This window comes from Quercus robur, chromosome 8, assembly GCF_932294415.1.
Source record: "Quercus robur chromosome 8, dhQueRobu3.1, whole genome shotgun sequence".
Classification (NCBI taxonomy): Eukaryota; Viridiplantae; Streptophyta; class Magnoliopsida; order Fagales; family Fagaceae; genus Quercus; species Quercus robur.
In genome coordinates, this window is record NC_065541.1 from 1,734,312 (window position 1) to 1,742,392 (window position 8,081).

An 8,081-nucleotide genomic window follows, 5' to 3' on the forward strand; every position below is an offset into this window, starting at 1 on the left:
CCGTTGTTTGACAGGAGTTCGAACCACCGCTTGTACCAACGCACAAGCCTTCCCACAGACGGCGCCAATTGTAAGGACTCAATTTGTACTGATCCTAAAATGGTATTGGGTTCGCACGTTAAGGGCTCAAACAATAAAATTTGTAGAGCGTGGGCTGAAAGGCTAGGCCTTGGTCACCGGACAATGGTTCGTCATGGTTTCTATAGCAATTTGCACAAAGGTGAACCTGACGTGTCTAACAATACTTTTTTCTGATACGTCCTGAGTGGTTCCGGTCCTTAGACCTCGTCGGTGGAGCTTCATGTTCTCATTATTTTCCTCTTGTAGAGCTCCATGGTCTGGGAGACGATTTGTCCCCCCCTTTCTGAATCGCTTCTCTTTCCTTTTTATACTAGCATTTACCCTCCCTCCAACGTCCACGTGTTAGCTTAACTTTCTAGGGTTGATACTTGTCCTATCAGCCCATACCTAGAGTGATTGGGGGTGGTTGTAAAAGCTGAAGAGCATAGTGGAGAGCATGGACCTGTCAGGCGTAGAGTCCTTTATTGCAGTATTGGCAACCTTTTACTTGGGCCGCTCCTGCACTGTGCTCGCCCTTTTTTTTAGGGGCACTATGGGATGCCGAGAACAAGATCATCCTTGGCCATATCCTCAGGCTGTTTGGACTTTCATTGTGCGTCTTCGGCAATATCTCTCCTCGGCTCGGGCCTTGAGCCTTAATGTAAAGTGGGTTGGAGTCATAAATTCTCCGACCCCACATATATATATATATATATATATATATATATCACGTTTATATATATAAATTAACAGTGCATGATTTGATTGGAAAAACTTACATGTGACCTTTCCTTAGAAAAAAAGAAAAAAAGAAAAAGAAAAAACCTCTTACATGTGACCCTCTTAAGAGTCATTAAATGGGCGCCTCATTAACAGGAGGCTTGGACAAAAAAGTTTGAATCAAAACTTTATATAACGTTAATGATGAAATTCTTTACTTTTTAAGTTTTTAAACATAAAAGGGACTAAGAGAGTGGGGAATCAAAATTATCCCACTCTTACATGGAACCGTTTCTAATTTATTATTGTTTTATGGTTCCTAGCATTTATGGGATATTTTATCATCTTATATTTTAGGTGAGAAAATATGCACTTTTAAAGTTCAAAATAATATCGAATTATGTTAGTTTAAACTAATTAAAAAAATTTATAGCCTTTTTCAGAAAAACAATTCAATACAAAAAAAAAAAATCGAACTTTAATTTCTAAAAAGTTTTAATTAAATTCGATGAATTATTGTAATTCAAAATTTATTCATTAACACTTATCTATATATATATAAAACCGAAACCTCTGAAACTCCCACAATTTTCCACGTCAGCACAGTATTAAAAAAAAAACATAAACCCAAAAAAAAAAAAACTTAAACATAAACCCAAAAAAAAAAAAAAACTTTTTTAAACTATTAAAAATAAAATCATAAAAACCCAAAAAAAAAAAAACTTTTTTAAAATATTAAAAAAAAAAAAAACATCATAAACGAAATGGGCTTTCTAAAACACCCAAAAAAAAAAAAAACCTTTTTAAACTAAAAAAAAAAAAAACATCATAAACGCAAGGGGCTTTCTAAAACACCCCCCAAAAAAAAAAACCTTTTTAAACTAAAAAAAAAAAAAAAAAATCATAAATGCAAGGGGTTTTCTAAAACCCAAACCCGATATATACACTCTGCCTTCTCCTCTTTGCCTCTTCTGTTCTCTCTGCCTCTCTAGTGCTGGCCTCCCACTCCTTTAGTGGCTGAAAGTTTTTGATCTTGAGACTTTACCATCAAACCAGATTCTCTCTGCAAACATTACCTGTAAGTTTTTTATTTTGTTCTATAATTTTGGCTGTTAAATATGATTTAGGGTTTCATTTTTGGTTCTTTGCCTCTTCCGTTCTCTCTGCCTCTCTTAATTCTCAAACCCCTAAACTATAGTCCACGGGCGCCAGCCTCCCACTCCTTTAGTGGCAAAAATTTTTTGATTTTGAGAATATACCATTAGACCAAATTCTCTCCACAAACATTACCAGTAAGTTTTTTTTTTTTTTTTTTTTTTTTTGTTCTATAATTTAGGGTTTCGTTTTTGGTTGTTAAATATGATTTAGGGTTTCGTTTGGGAGTCTTTTTTTTTTTTTGAATGATTAGCTTAGATTGATGGGTTTGGAGCCTATAGTGGGTTTTATTAATTTCAATTATTGGCCGTGAGAAAATCCATCTAGGATTTTAGATTGAATTTTTATATGTGTAGATTGAAAATTGCATCAAGTTTATGAGTTCAGGGGTTACTTAGTGTAATTAATAAGATTTATTTGGGTTGTTACTGGATGTTTTACTTCACGGCGAATTCCAACTAAGCTTTTGGCTACAGGAATGAATTGAGTGAGCAAGATGCGGTAAGTCAGAGTTAGCAATTCTTTATTTCCCCCTTTGTTTTGTTTTGTGTAAGGAGTTTTGCACCCAAAAAAAGGTGATGGCTTGAATGAATAATACAAGTTAAAGTTTATATTATAATTGATGCTCATCTTTTGGGACAGTAATGATATTTCCTATCCTTTTATTAGACGAGCATCCTTGGGATGCTCTTGATGTTTTTGTGAGTCATTTGTTTGTGTTTGGATTTAATTTAAGTTTCTGGGTTATGGTCAAGCTTGGTTTTATGTTTAGTTTAATTATTATTTCATCTCAAGTTTACCATTGTTTTTATTACTTCTTTATCTAATTTTTATGGGTATGTAGAATAGTACTGTGAAAAATACATGCATACACACATGAATTGATATTAAATCTCTTCTTTAGATGAAAGAATGTTTATTAACCAATAAAATCCAGACAGGGTCAAATTTTGCTACCAAAATCCAAAAATAAGGAAGAAAAATATCATCTTGAAATTACTCATTTAAGACTAACTATAAGCAGATTTGTTTCAATGAAGGTTTAATCCATCAAATGCTGAATTTACTTTGAAATTGCCATATAACCTACCTATAATATCATTCATGTAATATGAAGCAAAGTTCTCTAAATCCTGTACCTTAAAATCACTTTAGAATTTGCATAATATCATGAAAATTGGAGGAAAATAATGAAGCTAGAGTCTACTACATAATCCAATTCTCCCTACTTTATTAGTTCCATGTTACAATTCAAATCCAAAATAACTTGAAAATATGTAGAAGCCTATAATTGAACCTATTGAACTCAAATAATACCATATTCTCTCTGATTCATCAATTTAGAACAAAAAAAAAAAAAACAAATAGAGAAAAAATAATGGATTTGTCACAATTTGAGCTATTTTATGTTTTAGAGACTATATATGTCTTTACTTCGAACATAGTGAAATAATGGATTTGATAAACAATTCAATAAGGTGATTTGCATTAAGATGGAAATGTGCAATTCTATTTTAAGTATAGTTTTTCTTATGTTCTTTATATTTTCCCTACTTACATGTATTGTGGTTTCCTTCCAACAATTTTATTTTCTGATTGTAAATCATTAGAAAGCAAAATAAATGTGTTTCATTTATTTTCTCTTTTGTGTATTTTATTCACATATTTCAATTAGGTAGTCAAAAGTAATTTGGCTGGTAAAAAGTATTGTTCTTTAGTGCCAAATGTTTGTTTGAATTGGAAGCCTTAAGGAACAATTTTCATGAACAAGGAACTCTCATTTGTTTGGTATATTTTATGTTCAGCTGGCCTATGGTGTTACTATCAGTTACATATGGCTTGGTCTTAATGAAAGATTATTTCAAGGCAAAGTAAGTGGGGTTTCTGTACTGCTATTTATCTCTGAGTTGAGGACTTCTTTCATTGTAATTTTGGATGGTTCTTGCTTCATGTTGAACGAAATTTCTTGAATTTAATGCAAACCTTGATGGGTATTGCTTAATGAAAAGTTATTTGTCTCATATATGTGGTCAGCTGCAACTATCACACGGCCATTGCTTTTGCACATGGAGGGGTAAGTCCATATGACTTCAATTTTATTTTATTTTTTTGTCTATCTTTTATAGCAAGGTTAGCAATCTGACATTGACCTAAAAAAAAATTGAAATAAATATGACTCTAGGCTTACTTTGGCTTAAAGATTATCCATTTGTCTTTTTAAGAAATTTCAACGAGTAATATAATATTTTTTTATAAATCCATTCCTATTCGAGAATTATAGGAGCTTTAAAGAAACAAACAGAGTATTTGCAAGGTAATACTGTTACCTTTATATTTTATTACTTTGGTAGTGTGCTTAGCATTTTGTATATCATTTTTTCAGGTATCATGGTGACATTGCTTCTTTTTTTGCTATTGTAACATTGTCATTTTGTAGAACTTTTAGAAGTCAACATGAATGATTATCGTTAGGTTCTGAATCAATAGTTCTGAATTTGTTGATGAAAGTTTTATTTGAGTGCTTTCAATTTGTCAATGGAATGTTTTTTAAGTAAAAAAAAAAAAAAAGTATGATAGTCTATCATCCTAATATGATGCCACTCAATTTATTTGGTAGTTTAGACTTTAGAGCTCATTCATGATAAAAGTCTTTCTAATTATGACTGAGATTATGCTTCAACAAGTTTCCAATTATTTGAAGTATGTATAGTTTCACTCTCAAAGGTTCTTGCTTCATCGTATTCAACTCGACCTGTTTGTGTTTTGAAATTAACTTGAACTCTTATTAAAAGCTTGGTTTTGTATCTACTTTATGTGAAACACTATAAAGAAGTAAACTTTGACTTTTTAGTTTTAAATTGTAATTTTTAACTTCTGTAGTCAAACTAAGGAGGGTGAAGGAAAATTTTTCTAAAAAAAAGGAAAAAGGCTTATGGATTTTATGAGATGTATACGTGTTGATTGTGAAAAGAACTGAGAAGGAAAAAAGGACTTTGTTTAAGATCCACTTGAAAAAGGGCAGAAGCCTAAAGGTTGCTTCTAATGTTGCTGCACTTGGATGATTCAAAAGCTATGTAGACATGTGCTTATACATTATATGTGATGTTTTGTTTGGCAAAATTTACATTTTTGAGGTTCTTCAATAAATGATTATTATTATTATTTTTTTTGGAGTTATGTGGATATGTGTAATTGTTATTTATCTTAATTCTTACATATCAAAAACATATCATCTATCCTGATACTGGAATATCAAGATGAAGGATTTGCACTTGATCCATTAAGACCAAATTCGAACATGCAAGTGATTTTGCTACCAATAAAAAGCTGGACGGTTTGTAACAACCAATTGATTCTTTTACCCAATTTTGTTGTCTAATTTGCAAATGATTCTAATTGTAAAGCTTGACAATTTGTAACTTGCTTTGGATCTAATATATATATATATATATATATATATTTTGAGTTGATCTCATTTTTAGTAGTTTTTTCGTGCATCGCACGGGTTAGCGACTAGTCTATACATAAAAAACACGAATGCGCTAACTACAATAACTTGGTTTATTTCCCTTTTTTTTTTCTTTCTTCCAGAAATATCGTCTAGTAGTCCACTCCTTTTTTTTCTTTTTCTTTTTTAATTTTTATATAGAGCTGTTAGTTAACAAAATAAATTATCACAATATTTTCACAATTGTTAAGGTGATAATTCCTTATAAATCAAAATAAAATATATTATAAAAACTAACCACAACTAAAAATAAAGTTATTGTGAAAAAAGAAGTAGTACATCCACAATATTTTACAAAACACTTTCAAAACAAAAGTGTGAATGCGTAAAACTATAGTAGTAGCTATATATATATATATATATATTTTTATTTGTTCACTATGTACTATTTACTGGTCTTTTTTTTTTTTTTTTTTGGTAACATTGACCAATCAACTCTTTATATGTGTGTGTGTATATATATATATATATATATATATAGAGCTGTTAGTTAACACGATAAATTGTCACAATATTTTTACAATTGTTGAAATTTTAATTCCTTATAGGTTAAAATAAAATATCATACTAGGACTAATCAAAACTAAAAATAAATGTATTATTATACTGATACAATAAATTTCACAATATTTTCACAATTATTGAGGTGTCAATTTCTTATAAGTCAAAATAAAATAATAAAATATAAGACTATGACCAACCACAATTGAAAATAAATATTTTGTGAAAATGTTGTAACACTTGTTGTGTGAATCAATGAATGTGTAAAAGCGACTGTAGTAGCTACGTTACTTTTTGAATTCAATATGTACTGTCCATCACTTCATTAGTCCTTTTTTTTTTTTTTTCTTTTTTCCAATCATTGGTTTGTGCTTTTTTTTTTAAATATTTATATGAGCTGGTATATATATTGTTATACTGACACAACAAATTTCATAATACACAATTAGAGGTGTCAATTTTTAATAAGTTGAAATAAAATAATAAAATATGAGACTATAATCAACCATAATTGAAAATAAATGTTTTGTGAAAATGTTATAACACTTGTTGTTATCACAATATTTTCACATTTGTTGATAACACAATTTCTTATAGATCAAATAAAAAATTGCTAAGTCCACAACATTTTCACATTAATTTCACAACAAATCATAGGTGATAAACTACTATTATCGAATAAAAAAGTGATATCAGTTGTGGGTCCATTTTAGAATTTGTTATGTAAATATTATGGAAATAACATTTCTATAACATATAAATATATATATATATATATATATCAAATTGAAATTTACCACAATTGAAAATAAAAGTATTGTAAAAGTATTGTGACATTTTGTATAGGGATGATAGGCCCAGTAACATATTGGGCTGAGGTCCCGGTCCGAGAATGCCTAGTAGTCTGAAAACGGTTAAACGCTGTCATGGAAGTCTGTGTTAGTGAATGAAGAAAGGGGGTTTGGTCATAAAAGTCCAAAAAGGTGGTTTGAGAAGCACAGTAGAGGTCCGAAGGTGTCGTTTGCCATTTAGGGCAACATTCCAGGAAGTTCTATTGATAAGGATATACATCATGAAGGAACAGGACAAAGGGGAACTATGAAATATCTAAGAGAAAGTTGCTACTACCGCATTAAATGCTCTATAGCTAACTCTCTGGCTGTATTAATGAAGAAGTGATACCTGAACAGTGACTTTGAACCTTACAGCTACTCCCAAAGACTTCAGGAAGATACTGATGGGACAAGGATCATACCAGTAACCTGGTTTACACGTGGAGGGTGAAGATGAAATGAGAAGGAAGTATAAAAGAGAAAGAACACCCTGAGGGAAAAGGATCGGAATGAAGGGAGAAAAACACTATAAGAACAAGAATTAGACTTGTAACCATATAAAAAAAAATATATTCTAGAACTGATCTCCTCAGATTGAGCCGATGATGTTTTTCTTTGAATTAAACTATTTTATCTTTGTTTTTTTGTCATTTGGGCCAACTATAATTGCTACATGATTCGTTAGAGCCTAGTTTTCAAACCTATTCTTTACAAATTCATTGTATTGAGCTCTTTGGGCCTAAATCCTTTAACTCTTTTGGTTGAGGAACTGAATCTTTCCCTTACATTTTGTTATGTTCCTAGACTTATTTTTTAGTTAAGTCAAATTTGGTGGACAAAAATTCACTGTTTCACACACAATTTTTTTTGTTTTTTTTGTTTTTTTTGTTTATAATGCGTAGTTTAAAGTGGTTGTCCCAATTAAAAATCAATAACAATTTGCCATCTAGGATTTATTGTGAAAATGTTGTAGATGTAGCATTACTCTAAAGTAAAATTATAAAATATCATATCAGGGCCCGCCATAGCTAACATAAAGGTTTTGAGAAAAATATCATGACATTTATTGTTCCTGACTTTTTATTTTTTTGTTTAGCCAATTTGTTGAGCCAAAATTCATAGTTTTACAAACTGTTTTTTTGGGTTTTTTTTTTTTTTTTTTTTTTTTTTTTTTTTTTTTTTTTTTTTTTTTTTTAACACATTGTTTAAAGTAAAAAAACACATAGTTTTACCAACAAAAAAAAAAAAAAAAATTGATAGAAAAAAAATACTTTCCCCCTTTATGTTTAGAGTAGTTTTATCCC